This window comes from Musca domestica, unplaced genomic scaffold (assembly GCF_030504385.1).
Source record: "Musca domestica strain aabys unplaced genomic scaffold, Musca_domestica.polishedcontigs.V.1.1 11, whole genome shotgun sequence".
Taxonomy (NCBI): domain Eukaryota; kingdom Metazoa; phylum Arthropoda; class Insecta; order Diptera; family Muscidae; genus Musca; species Musca domestica.
The window spans coordinates 6,846,809-6,862,692 of NW_026712133.1; the positions used below are offsets into that span (position 1 = coordinate 6,846,809).

The following is a 15,884-nucleotide window of genomic DNA, read 5'->3' on the forward strand; positions in this document are numbered from 1 at the left end:
ATCGTACACCAAAATATATTCATTATAAAAATGATAAGCTATTTAAGCTACTGGGCTCATACTCCATTTATAAAGGTTCTAATCCTTTTCTTTTTAATTTTTAATAATTCATCAAAAATTATACTTTTAACTATTTTAATAATAGGATCTTTAATTGCAATTTCAGCAAACTCTTGAATAGGAGCCTGAATAGGTTTAGAAGTTAATTTGTTAGCTTTTATCCCCCTAAAAAATTAATACCTACAGAAGCATCTTTAAAGTACTTTTTATCTCAAGCACTAGCTTCTTCTGTATTTTTATTTGCAGTAATTTTATTTTTACTTAAAACTGGTAAAAATAATGCAAATTTTAATAGAAATAATTATTCTTTCTTCTTTATTATTAAAAAGAGGTTCTGCTCCTTTCCATTTTTGATTTTCTAATGTAATAGAAGGATTATCATGAATTAATGCATTAATTCTAATAACTTGACAAAAAATTGCTCCGTTAATATTAATTTCTTATGTAATTTTTAAGCCATTAATTATTATCAGAATTATTTTATCAAATTTAATTGGTTCATTAGGAGGTTTAAATCAAACTTCTTTACGTAAATTAATAGCTAATTCTTCAATTAATCATTTAGGATGAATATTAGCTGCAATATATAATAGAAATATTTGATTAGTATATTTTTTATTTTATACATTTTTAACATTTTCAATAGTGTTAATATTTAATATGTTTAAAATTTCTTATATTAATCAATTATTTTCTTTATTTTTTCATGAAAAAAGAATTAAATTTTTTCTATTTTTTAATCATCTTTCATTAGGAGGATTACTTCCATTTTTAGGATTCTTACCAAAAATATATGTAATTCAATCTTTAGCTATAACATTACATTAATTACTTTATATTTTTATATCCGATTATGTTATAGTGCTTTTATATTAAACTATTATGAAAATAGTTGAATAACATTTTCATATTATAAGTCTTCAAATATAAAGCTTTTACTAACTTTTTCCTATATTTCAACTTTTGGGTTATTTTTAACTTCTTCCTTATATTTCTTTTTTTAAGGCTTTAAGTTAAATAAACTAATAGCCTTCAAAGCTATCAATATAAGAATAATCTTTTAAGCCTTAGTAAATTTATTACTCCTTTAGAATTGCAGTCTAATGTCATTATTGACTATAAAGCTAATTGATTAAAGAGAAAAATTCTCATAAATAAATTTACAATCTATTGCCTAAACTTCAGCCATTTAATCGCAACAATGGTTATTTTCTACTAATCATAAAGATATTGGTACTTTATATTTTATCTTTGGAGCATGATCTGGTATAGTAGGAACATCATTAAGAATTTTGATTCGAGCTGAATTAGGACACCCTGGTGCTCTAATTGGAGATGATCAAATTTATAATGTTATTGTAACAGCTCATGCTTTTATTACAATTTTCTTTATAGTAATACCTATTATAATTGTAGGGTTTGGAAATTGATTAGTTCCTTTAATATTAGGAGCTCCCGATATAGCATTCCCTCGAATGAATAATATAAGTTTTTGATTATTACCTCCTGCATTAACTCTATTATTAGTAAGAAGTATAGTAGAAAAGGGAGCTGGAACAGGTTGAACTGTTTATCCACATTTATCATCAATTATTTCTCATGGTGGAGCTTCAGTTGATTTAGCTATTTTCTCTCTTCACTTAGCAGGAATTTCTTCAATTTTAGGAGCAGTAAATTTCATTACAACTGTAATTAACATACGATCAACAGGAATTACATTTGATCGAATACCTTTATTTGTATGATCACTTGTAATTACTGCATTATTATTATTATCTCTTCCTGTTCTTGCTGGAGCTATTACTATACTATTAACTGATCGAAATTTAAATACTTCATTCTTTGATCCAGCTGGAGGAGGTGATCCAATTCTTTATCAACATTTATTCTGATTCTTTGGTCATCCAGAAGTTTATATTTTAATTTTACCTGGATTTGGAATAATTTCTCATATTATTAGTCAAGAATCAGGAAAGAAGGTAACATTCGGTTCTTTAAGAATAATTTATGCTATATTAGCAATTGGACTTTTAGGATTTATTGTATGAGCTCATCATATATTCACTGTAGGAATAGACGTTGATACTCGAGCTTACTTCCCTTGAGCTACAATAATTATTGCTGTACCTACTGGAATTAAAATTTTTAGTTGATTAGCTACATTATACGGAACTCAATTAACTTATTCTCCAGCTATTTTATGAGCTTTAGGATTCGTATTCTTATTTACTGTAGGAGGTTTAACAGGAGTAGTATTAGCTAACTCATCTGTTGATATTATTTTACATGATACATATTATGTAGTTGCTCATTTCCATTATGTACTTTCTATAGGAGCTGTATTTGCTATTACAGCAGGATTTGTACATTGATATCCTCTATTTACTGGATTAACTCTAAATAATAAGCTTTTAAAAAGTCAATTTGTTATTATATTTATTGGAGTAAATTTAACATTCTTCCCTCAACATTTCTTAGGATTAGCTGGAATACCTCGACGATATTCTGATTATCCTGTAATGTAATTTCAACAATCGGTTCAACAATTTCATTATTAGGAATTTTATATTTATTCTATATTATCTGATAAAGTTTTGTATCTCAACGACAAGTAATTTTCCCAATTCAATTAAATTCATCAATTGAATGATTACAAAATACTCCACCTGCTGAACACAGATATAATGAATTGCCTTTACTAACCAATTTCTAATATGGCAGATTAGTGCAATGGATTTAAGCTCCATATATAAAGTATTTTACTTTTATTAGAAACTAATGTCAACATGAGCAAATTTAGGTTTACAAGATAGTTCTTCTCCATTAATAGAACAATTAATTTTTTTCATGATCATGCATTAATAATTTTAGTAAGAATTACAGTATTAGTCGGATATTTAATGTTTACATTATTTTTTAACAAATATGTTAATCGTTATTTATTACATGGACAAACAATTAAAATTATTTGAACTATTTTACCTGCAATTATTCTATTATTCATTGCTTTCCCTTCTTTACGATTAGTATACTTATTAGATGAAATTAATGAACCATCAGTAACTTTAAAGGCTATTGGTCATCAATGATACTGAAGTTAGGAAATTTCAGATTTTAATAATGTTGAATTTGATTCTTATATAATTCCTACAAATGAATTAAAAGTAGAGGGATTCCTCTTATTAGATGTAGATAATCGTGTAGTTTTACCAATAAATTCTCAAATTCGAATTTTAGTAACTGCTGCTGATGTAATTCATTCATGAACTGTTCCTACTTTAGGTGTAAAGGTTGATGGTACTCCTGGTCGTCTAAATCAAACTAATTTCTTAATTAATCGACCAGGTTTATTTTATGGACAATGTTCAGAAATTTGTGGAGCTAATCATAGTTTTATACCAATTGTAATTGAAAGTATTCCTGTAAATTATTTTATTAAGCGAATTTCTAAAAATAATTCTTCATTAGATGACTGAAAGCAAGTACTGGTCTCTTAAACCATTTTATAGTAAATTAGCACTTACTTCTAATGAAAAAATTAGTTAAAAATATAACATTAGTTTGTCAAACTAAAATTATTAATTTATTAATATTTTTTAATCCCTCAAATAGCACCAATTGGTTGATTAAGCTTATTTATTATTTTTTCAATTACATCTGTAATATTTAATGTAATAAATTACTATTCATATATTCCTTCAATACCTAAATCAAATTTAAGTAATAAAACTCATTCAACAAAGTCATTAAATTTAAAATGATAACAAATTTATTCTCTGTTTTTGATCCTTCATCAAGTATTTTTAATCTTTCATTAAATTGTTTAAGAACTTTTTTAGGAATTTTAATAATTCCATCAATATACTGACTTATACCATCTCGATACCACATTTTTTTAAATAATATTTATTTTATTTTATTTTTTATTAACACTTCATAAGGAATTTAAGACTTGACTTGGCCCAATAGGAGCAAACGGTTCTACATTTACTTTCGTTTCATTATTTTCTATAATTTTATTTAATAAATTTATAGGATTATTTCCATATATTTTTACAAGCACAAGTCATTTAACTTTAACACTAACTCTAGCTCTTCCTTTTTGATTATGTTTTATATTATATGGATGAATTTACAATACTCAACATATATTTGCTCATTTAGTTCCTCAAGGAACTCCAGCTATTTTAATACCATTTATAGTATGCATTGAAACTATTAGTAATGTAATTCGACCAGGAACTTTAGCTGTTCGATTAACAGCTAATATAATTGCTGGACATCTACTTCTTACTCTGTTAGGAAATACAGGTCCTTATTTATCTATAGTATTACTTAGTTTTTTTTAATTATTACTCAAATTGCATTATTAGTTTGCAATAATTCAATCATATGTATTTGCTGTTCTAAGAACATTATATTCTAGAGAAGTTAATTAATGTCAACACATTCAAATCACCCATTTCATTTAGTAGATTATAGTCCATGACCATTAACAGCATCAATTGGAGCTATAACAACAGTTGCAGGAATAGTAAAATGATTTCATCAATATGATAATTCATTATTCTTATTAGGAAATGTTATTACAATTTTAACTGTATACCAATGATGACGAGATGTTTCTCGAGAAGGAACATATCGAGGTCTTCATACACTTTCTGTTACTACAGGTTTACGATGAGGAATAATTTTATTTATTCTTTTAGAATTACTGTAACTTGAGCTCATCATAGTTTAATCATCATTTAATCATTTACAAACTACACAAGGATTATTTTTTACAGTACTATTAGGGATCTACTTCACAATTCTTCAAGCTTATGAATATATTGAAGCTCCATTCACAATTGCAGATTCAGTTTACGGTTCTACTTTCTTTATAGCAACAGGATTTCATGGTCTTCATGTATTAATTGGAACAACTTTTTTAATTGTTTGTTTAGGTCGACATTTAAATAACCATTTTTCAAAAAATCACCACTTTGGATTTGAAGCTGCTGCTTGATATTGACATTTTGTTGATATTGTTTGATTATTCCTTTATGAATCTATTAGTGATGAGGAGGATAATTTATTATCTATACAGTATAAAAAGTATATTTGACTTCCAATAATATGGTCTATTATTAATAGTATAGAAAATTTTTTCTATTTTAACAATTAGTTCAATCCTTCTATTCATTTCTATAGTAGTAATACTTTTAGCTTCAATTTTATCTAAAAAAACAATTGTAGATCGTGAAAAAGCTTCACCATTCGAATATGATTTGACCCAAAATCATCATCTCGTATACCTTTTTCTCTTCGATTTTTTTAATTACTATTATTTTTTTAATTTTTGACGTAGAAATTGCATTAATTTTACCAATTATTTTAATTATTAAATTTTCAAATATTATATGCTGAACAATCACGTCTATTATACTTATTTTGATTCTATTATTAGGACTTTATCATGAATGAAATCAAGGAATATTAAATTGATCAAACTAAATAGGGTTGTAGTTAATTATAACATTTGATTTGCATTCAAAAAGTATTGAATTTTCAATCTACCTTGAATATGAAGCGATATATTGCAATTAGTTTCGACATAATCTTAGGTAAATTTACCCTTATTCTTTTAATTAATTGAAACCAAAAAGCGGCTTATCACTGTTAATGATAGAATTAAGTTCTAAACTCCAATTATGAAGTATGATGTTCAAGTAAAAGCTGCTAACTTTTTTCTTTTAATGGTTAAATTCCATTTATACTTCTATTTATATAGTTTAATAAAAACATTACATATTCATTGTAAAATTAAATAATTTTATTTCATAAATTACTAAAAATAATTCAGTATATTCAAAGATTAATTAATCTCCCTAACATCTTCAGTGTCATACTCTAAATATAAGCTATTTGAATAGAAACAAATTATATATATGTATAAAATTACAATTCAAAAATAAAACTTAATAAATAAATTTTTAAATTATTATTTTGTAATATTTGATTTAACTGAGAATTTTTAATTAAATGATAATAAAGTTGTTGACCCCCAAAATATTCAGATCTACCTTGATCAAATGATTTAATCCTTATTTTGCCTAAAATTAAATTAAAAATTAAATTAAAATTAAAATTAAATTAATTCCATAAGTAGAAATATAAGGTATAAATCATATTGAGCCTAAAAAATAAGAGAAATTATAATTTCTTAAAACCTTATTTATAAAAATTAAATAACCTATTAAACCAACAATAATACATACAAATAAAGTCAATAACTTTAAATTTAAAGGTAAAATAATAACTTCCGGAGTAGGAAAAATTAATCAACTTAATATACTTCCTCCTACAATTCTTAAAATTAATAAACCTATTATACTCTTTAATATTACTCAACCTTCATCATTAAGTATATTTAAAGAAGAAAAATTAGAATCTCCAGTTATTGAATAATAAACTAATCGAAAAGAATAACATACTGTTAAACATACTGTTAAACCTGTTGAATATATATATAAAAAAAGAAAATAAATTAATATAAGAAAATGATACTATTTCCAAAATTAAATCCTCTGAATAAAATCCTGCTAAAAATGGTATACCACATAATGCTAAATTTGCAACATTAAAACAAGAAGATGTTCATGGTATTATTAATCTTAAACTTCCCATTAAACGAATATCTTGATTATTATTTATATTATGAATAACTGCTCCTGCACACATAAATAATAAAGCCTTAAATAAAGCATGAGTTAATAAATGAAGAAAAGCTAATTTATAATAACCTATAGATAAAATTCTTATTATTAAACCTAATTGTCTTAAAGTAGATAAGGCAATAATCTTCTTTAAATCAAACTCATAATTAGCACCTAATCCAGCTATAAATATTGTTAAACCTGACAATAATTGTTCTTAATACAATATTAAATGGAATTGATAAATAAACTCCAGCTGTTACTAAAGTTGAAGAATGAACGAAAGCCGACACTGGAGTAGGAGCTGCTATTGCAGCTGGTAATCAAGAAGAAAATGGAATCAATTCGATTTGATAAAGCAGTTAATATACCAGCAATATATGACTTAATATTTTGAAAATAAATTACTAAACAATAAGAAACTAACCCTAATCCATCTCAACCTAATGAAATTCTAATTAAATTTGGACTAATAATTAATAATATTATTGAGGTTACAAATATTAATACTAATATAATGAATCGATTAATCTTATAATCTCTTTCTATATATTCCTTTCTAAAGAAGAAATTATTAATACAAAAGATATAAAAATTAATCTTATTCAATCTAATAAAATTGTTATTACAATTATTAAAGAATTTATAGAAACAACTTCTCATTCAATAAAAATTGTAAAATCATTTATAATAAAAATTAATCCTATAGTAAATGACAAAAGTCTTAAAAAATAAACTAATGAATCTAATTGAACAAATTGATAAATATTTCACGATTTAAAAAGATTTTTATCTTATCATTGACACCACAAGTCAATACTTTTATTAAACTATTTAAATAATTATAATCATTACATACATATATATCCCCCTTTTAAATTAATAAATTTAAAGGAAATCAATTTAAAAATAATAGTAAATATTCTCGAATCTTTCCTCCTCTAAAAGAATAAACTCCAGAAAATCACTTTCCATGTTGTCTATACGCATATAAATATAATGTATAAGCAGCTCTAAAAAAAGACAATAAAGATAATATTAATATTGTTAATCAAGATCAACTAACAATTCTATTAAAACAATTAAAGATCATCATAAAGCCATTGAAGGTATAAAATTTAATAAACCCTTATTAATTAATAAACTTCGTCTTCCTAATCGTTCATAAGAAATATTTGCTAAACAAAATAATCCAGAAGAACATAATCCATGAGTAATTATTAAAGTATAAGAACCACATATTCCTATATATATTATAGTTATTAACCCAGCTAAAACAATTCCTATATGAGCAACTGAAGAATAAGCAATTAAAGCCTTTAAATCAGTTTGACATAAACATGTTAAACTTACTAATACTCCCCCAACTAATCTAATTCTAATTCAAATAAAATTAAATTTAAGTCCTAATAATTGTAAAAAATGAAATACTCGTAATAAACCATAACCCCCTAACTTTAATGTAATTCCAGATAAAATTATTGAACCAGAAACCGGAGCTTCAACATGAGCCTTTGGTAATCACAAATGAACTAAAAATATTGGTATTTTTACTAAAAATGCTATAACTAAAGAAAAATATAAAATTTCATAATTAAATATATAATTATTTAATAAATAAAAATTTATAGTATTTGTTACCTTATATAAATAAAAAATACCAATAAATATCGGTAAAGAAACTAACAATGTATAAAATAATAAATATACCCCCGCTTGTAACCGTTCAGGTTGATAATCTCATCCTAAAATTAAAAATAAAGTAGGAATTAAACTACTTTCAAAAAATAAATAAAATATAAATAAACTTATACTTCTAAAAGTTAATACTAATATTAATAGTAATAAAATAATATTAAATAAAAATAAATTTTATTATTATATTTAAATACTGATTCTCTTGCTATTAATATTAAAGAAACAATTCACAATCTTAATAAAATTAATCCATAAGAAATTATATCTGAACCAAATATATAAGAAATTGATATAAAATAATTTGAATATATATTTATTAAAATAAAAATAAAAGAAATAAAAAATAAACAACTTTGAACCATTCAATATGAATTTTTAATAAAACATAAAGGAAATAAAAATAAAACTATAACCAGTAAGGAAAGCTCAAAAGTCGGGCGGGGCCGACAATATGATACCCTACACGACTATGCATATTTAGTAGAGCTCTCGTAAAAAGGTTTATACAGGGCATTTCAGAGCTCTATGAGATATTTGGTACAAAATCAAAATCTATCTAATTCTATCGTGGATTTTACGAACTATGGCTATCTCTGAACCGGGTTTCTCCAAATTTGACGTATTAGCTTCTAGACTTTATTCGGTCTTATGTACGAAAATTCATGCCATTTGGGCTGATATTGGCCATGGGAGCTATATCCAAATCTGAACCGATTTGGGTAAAATTTAAAACAGCTATTCCTGTGCTCCATCTAATACCTGGTACCAAATATCACGGTTGTGTGGCTGATATTGGCCATTTGGTGGCCAATTAACCCGAAATCGGATGAAGATATATATGGTATGTGAGGGACTTAAAGATCAAATCGGATGAAAGATATATATGGGAGCTATAGCTATATCTGAAGCGATTTTCTCCAACCGAACTCGGTTGGGTGTGCCAAAATTCAGGTCATTTGGACTGATAGTGGACATTTGGTGCACATTTAACCCGAAATCGGATGAAGATATATATGGGAGCTATATCTAAATTTGATCCGATTCTCACCAATTTCAATAGTGTTCGTCCTTGGGCCAAAAAAATATTGTTTGGAAAATTTTATCTCAATCGGATAATAAATGCGACCTGCATTTTGTTCACAAGAATATATGGACAGACGGACGGACGGACTGACATGCATAAATCGACTCAGAAAGTGATTCTATGAAGGTTCTCAAAAGTAACTATGGGTCTATCTCGTTTCCTTCTCCATGTTACAAACAAATGCACAAAGACATAATACCCTTACCACTATGTGGTGTAGGGCATAAAAATAATTTTTAACATTGTAATACATTAAATCTTTGAAAATAATCATTTCCATGTGTACGAATTATTGAAACTAAAATTGAAAGACCTAAAGCACCTTCACATACTCTAAAAGTTAAAAATATTATTCTAAAAAAATTTTCATAATTGTATATATTTAAATATACAAATAATAAAAGAAATAATCTTAAAACAAAATATTCTAATCTTAATAATATAGATAATAAATGCTTTCGATTAGAAACAAAAGTAAATACTCCTGTAATAAATAAAATTCTAGGTAAACATCAATTTAAAATTATAAACATTAGTTTTAATAGTTTAATAAAAACATCTTGTAAACCAAAAATAAGAGTAACTCTTTTAAAACTTCAAGAAAAAAGAAATTTCTTTATCATTAATCCCCAAAATTAATATTTTAATTAAACTATTTCTTGATATTATACAATCAATTTTAATAACTCTTCTATTTATTTTTAATTTTATTATTATAAATATTAAACATCCATTAGCTATAGGATTAACCCTACTTATTCAAACTATTTTAGTTTCAATAATTTCAGGATTAATAACTAAAACATTTTGATTTTCTTATATTTTATTTTAAGTATTTTTAGGAGGAATACTAGTTCTATTTATTTACGTAACTTCTTTAGCTTCAAATGAAATATTTACATTTTCTTCAAAAATTTTAATTTCATCCGTTTCTATTTTCTTTATTATAATTATTTCATTACATTTCATTAACAAAAGAATTCTATTAAATTATTCTAATATAGAAATTCAATCAATTTCTAATTTAAATTCATATATAATAGAAAATTCTTTTTCTTTAAACAAATTATATAATTATCCAACTAATTTATTTTATACATTTTTAACATTTTCAATAGTGTTAATATTTAATATGTTTAAAATTTCTTATGTTAATCAATTATTTTCTTTATTTTTTCATGAAAAAAGAATTAAATTTTTTCTATTTTTTAATCATCTTTCATTTGGAGGGTTACCTCCATTTTTAGGATTCTTACCAAAAATATTTGTAATTCAATCTTTAACTATAACATTACATTAATTACTTTATATTTTTATATCCGATTATGTTATAGTGCTTTTATATTAAACTATTATGAAAATAGTTGAATAACATTTTCATATTATAAGTCTTCAAATATAAAGCTTTTACTAACTTTTTCTTATATTTCAACTTTTGGGTTATTTTTAACTTCTTCCTTATATTTCTTTTTTTAAGGCTTTCAGTTAAATAAACTAATAGCCTTCAAAGCTATCAATATAAGAATAATCTTTTAAGCCTTAGTAAATTTATTACTCCTTTAGAATTGCAGTCTAATGTCATTATTGACTATAAAGCTAATTGATTAAAGAGAAAAATTCTCATAAATAAATTTACAATCTATTGCCTAAACTTCAGCCATTTAATCGCAACAATGGTTATTTTCTACTAATCATAAAGATATTGGTACTTTATATTTTATCTTTGGAGCATGATCTGGTATAGTAGGAACATCATTAAGAATTTTGATTCGAGCTGAATTAGGACACCCTGGTGCTCTAATTGGAGATGATCAAATTTATAATGTTATTGTAACAGCTCATGCTTTTATTACAATTTTCTTTATAGTAATACCTATTATAATTGTAGGGTTTGGAAATTGATTAGTTCCTTTAATATTAGGAGCTCCCGATATAGCATTCCCTCGAATGAATAATATAAGTTTTTGATTATTACCTCCTGCATTAACTCTATTATTAGTAAGAAGTATAGTAGAAAAGGGAGCTGGAACAGGTTGAACTGTTTATCCACATTTATCATCAATTATTTCTCATGGTGGAGCTTCAGTTGATTTAGCTATTTTCTCTCTTCACTTAGCAGGAATTTCTTCAATTTTAGGAGCAGTAAATTTCATTACAACTGTAATTAACATACGATCAACAGGAATTACATTTGATCGAATACCTTTATTTGTATGATCACTTGTAATTACTGCATTATTATTATTATCTCTTCCTGTTCTTGCTGGAGCTATTACTATGCTATTAACTGATCGAAATTTAAATACTTCATTCTTTGATCCAGCTGGAGGAGGTGATCCAATTCTTTATCAACATTTATTCTGATTCTTTGGACATCCAGAAGTTTATATTTTAATTTTACCTGGATTTGGAATAATTTCTCATATTATTAATCAAGAATCAGGAAAGAAGGTAACATTCGGTTCTTTAAGAATAATTTATGCTATATTAGCAATTGGACTTTTAGGATTTATTGTATGAGCTCATCATATATTCACTATAGGAATAGACGTTGATACTCGAGCTTACTTCCCTTGAGCTACAATAATTATTGCTGTACCTACTGGAATTAAAATTTTTAGTTGATTAGCTACATTATACGGAACTCAATTAACTTATTCTCCAGCTATTTTATGAGCTTTAGGATTCGTATTCTTATTTACTGTAGGAGGTTTAACAGGAGTAGTATTAGCTAACTCATCTGTTGATATTATTTTACATGATACATATTATGTAGTTGCTCATTTCCATTATGTACTTTCTATAGGAGCTGTATTTGCTATTACAGCAGGATTTGTACATTGATATCCTCTATTTACTGGATTAACTCTAAATAATAAGCTTTTAAAAAGTCAATTTGTTATTATATTTATTGGAGTAAATTTAACATTCTTCCCTCAACATTTCTTAGGATTAGCTGGAATACCTCGACGATATTCTGATTATCCTGTAATGTAATTTCAACAATCGGTTCAACAATTTCATTATTAGGAATTTTATATTTATTCTATATTATCTGATAAAGTTTTGTATCTCAACGACAAGTAATTTTCCCAATTCAAATTACAAAATACTCCACCTGCTGAACACAGATATAATGAATTGCCTTTACTAACTAATTTCTAATATGGCAGATTAGTGCAATGGATTTAAGCTCCATATATAAAGTATTTTACTTTTATTAGAAACTAATGTCAACATGAGCAAATTTAGGTTTACAAGATAGTTCTTCTCCATTAATAGAACAATTAATTTTTTTCATGATCATGCATTAATAATTTTAGTAAGAATTACAGTATTAGTCGGATATTTAATGTTTACATTATTTTTTAACAAATATGTTAATCGTTATTTATTACATGGACAAACAATTGAAATTATTTGAACTATTTTACCTGCAATTATTTTATTATTCATTGCTTTCCCTTCTTTACGATTATTATACTTATTAGATGAAATTAATGAACCATCAGTAACTTTAAAGGCTATTGGTCATCAATGATACTGAAGTTATGAATATTCAGATTTTAATAATGTTGAATTTGATTCTTATATAATTCCTACAAATGAATTAAAAGTAGAGGGATTCCTCTTATTAGATGTAGATAATCGTGTAGTTTTACCAATAAATTCTCAAATTCGAATTTTAGTAACTGCTGCTGATGTAATTCATTCATGAACTGTTCCTACTTTAGGTGTAAAGGTTGATGGTACTCCTGGTCGTCTAAATCAAACTAATTTCTTAATTAATCGACCAGGTTTATTTTATGGACAATGTTCAGAAATTTGTGGAGCTAATCATAGTTTTATACCAATTGTAATTGAAAGTATTCCTGTAAATTATTTTATTAAGCGAATTTCTAAAAATAATTCTTCATTAGATGACTGAAAGCAAGTACTGGTCTCTTAAACCATTTTATAGTAAATTAGCACTTACTTCTAATGAAAAAATTAGTTAAAAATATAACATTAGTTTGTCAAACTAAAATTATTAATTTATTAATATTTTTTAATCCCTCAAATAGCACCAATTGGTTGATTAAGCTTATTTATTATTTTTTCAATTACATCTGTAATATTTAATGTAATAAATTACTATTCATATATTCCTTCAATACCTAAATCAAATTTAAGTAATAAAACTCATTCAACAAAGTCATTAAATTTAAAATGATAACAAATTTATTCTCTGTTTTTGACCCTTCATCAAGTATTTTTAATCTTTCATTAAATTGTTTAAGAACTTTTTTAGGAATTTTAATAATTCCATCAATATACTGACTTATACCATCTCGATACCACATTTTTTTAAATAATATTTATTTTATTTTATTTTTTATTAACACTTCATAAGGAATTTAAGACTTTACTTGGCCCAATAGGAGCAAACGGTTCTACATTTATTTTCGTTTCATTATTTTCTATAATTTTATTTAATAATTTTATAGGATTATTTCCATATATTTTTACAAGCACAAGTCATTTAACTTTAACACTAACTCTAGCTCTTCCTTTTTGATTATGTTTTATATTATATGGATGAATTAACAATACTCAACATATATTTGCTCATTTAGTTCCTCAAGGAACTCCAGCTATTTTAATACCATTTATAGTATGCATTGAAACTATTAGTAATGTAATTCGACCAGGAACTTTAGCTGTTCGATTAACAGCTAATATAATTGCTGGACATCTACTTCTTACTCTGTTAGGAAATACAGGTCCTTTTTTATCTATAGTATTACTTAGTTTTTTTAATTATTACTCAAATTGCATTATTAGTTTGCAATAATTCAATCATATGTATTTGCTGTTCTAAGAACATTATATTCTAGAGAAGTTAATTAATGTCAACACATTCAAATCACCCATTTCATTTAGTAGATTATAGTCCATGACCATTAACAGCATCAATTGGAGCTATAACAACAGTTGCAGGAATAGTAAAATGATTTCATCAATATGATAATTCATTATTCTTATTAGGAAATGTTATTACAATTTTAACTGTATACCAATGATGACGAGATGTTTCTCGAGAAGGAACATATCAAGGTCTTCATACACTTTCTGTTACTACAGGTTTACGATGAGGAATAATTTTATTTATTCTTTTAGAATTACTGTAACTTGAGCTCATCATAGTTTAATCATCATTTAATCATTTACAAACTAAACAAGGATTATTTTTTACAGTACTATTAGGGATCTACTTCACAATTCTTCAAGCTTATGAATATATTGAAGCTCCATTCACAATTGCAGATTCAGTTTACGGTTCTACTTTCTTTATAGCAACAGGATTTCATGGTCTTCATGTATTAATTGGAACAACTTTTTTTATTGTTTGTTTAGGTCGACATTTAAATAACCATTTTTCAAAAAATCACCACTTTGGATTTGAAGCTGCTGCTTGATATTGACATTTTGTTGATATTGTTTGATTATTCCTTTATGTATCTATTTACTGATGAGGAGGATAATTTATTACCTATACAGTATAAAAAGTATATTTGACTTCCAATAATATGGTCTATTATTAATAGTATAGAAATTTTTTTCTATTTTAACAATTAGTTCAATCCTTCTATTCATTTCTATAGTAGTAATACTTTTAGCTTCAATTTTATCTAAAAAAACAATTGTAGATCGTGAAAAAGCTTCACCATTCGAATGTGGATTTGACCCAAAATCATCATCTCGTATACCTTTTTCTCTTCGATTTTTTTAATTACTATTATTTTTTTAATTTTTGACGTAGAAATTGCATTAATTTTACCAATTATTTTAATTATTAAATTTTCAAATATTATATGCTGAACAATCACGTCTATTATACTTATTTTGATTCTATTATTAGGACTTTATCATGAATGAAATCAAGGAATATTAAATTGATCAAACTAAATAGGGTTGTAGTTAATTATAACATTTGATTTGCATTCAAAAAGTATTGAATTTTCAATCTACCTTGAATATGAAGCGATATATTGCAATTAGTTTCGACATAATCTTAGGTAAATTTACCCTTATTCTTTTAATTAATTGAAACCAAAAAGCGGCTTATCACTGTTAATGATAGAATTAAGTTCTAAACTCCAATTATGAAGTATGATGTTCAAGTAAAAGCTGCTAACTTTTTTCTTTTAATGGTTAAATTCCATTTATACTTCTATTTATATAGTTTAATAAAAACATTACATTTTCATTGTAAATTAAATAATTTTATTTCATAAATTACTAAAAATAATTCAGTATATTCAAAGATTAATTAATCTCCCTAACATCTTCAGTGTCATACT

At 25.1% G+C, this 15,884-nt stretch overlaps 6 pseudogenes; 5 read left to right on the top strand and 1 right to left on the bottom strand.

Moving 5' to 3' along the window:
* The first annotated feature begins 30 nt into the window (after positions 1–30).
* On the top strand, positions 31–956 carry LOC131807090 (NADH-ubiquinone oxidoreductase chain 2-like; annotated as a pseudogene).
* A 28-nt stretch (positions 957–984) lies between these two features.
* Positions 985–2,773, top strand: LOC131806287 (cytochrome c oxidase subunit 1-like; annotated as a pseudogene).
* Positions 2,774–4,498: 1,725 nt separating this feature from the next.
* LOC131806322 (cytochrome c oxidase subunit 3-like) lies at positions 4,499–5,140 on the top strand (annotated as a pseudogene).
* A 1,177-nt stretch (positions 5,141–6,317) lies between these two features.
* On the bottom strand, positions 6,318–7,526 carry LOC131806329 (NADH-ubiquinone oxidoreductase chain 5-like; annotated as a pseudogene).
* Positions 7,527–10,914: 3,388 nt separating this feature from the next.
* On the top strand, positions 10,915–13,027 carry LOC131806294 (cytochrome c oxidase subunit 1-like; annotated as a pseudogene).
* A 1,402-nt stretch (positions 13,028–14,429) lies between these two features.
* On the top strand, positions 14,430–15,072 carry LOC131806323 (cytochrome c oxidase subunit 3-like; annotated as a pseudogene).
* The last annotated feature ends 812 nt before the right edge of the window (positions 15,073–15,884 follow it).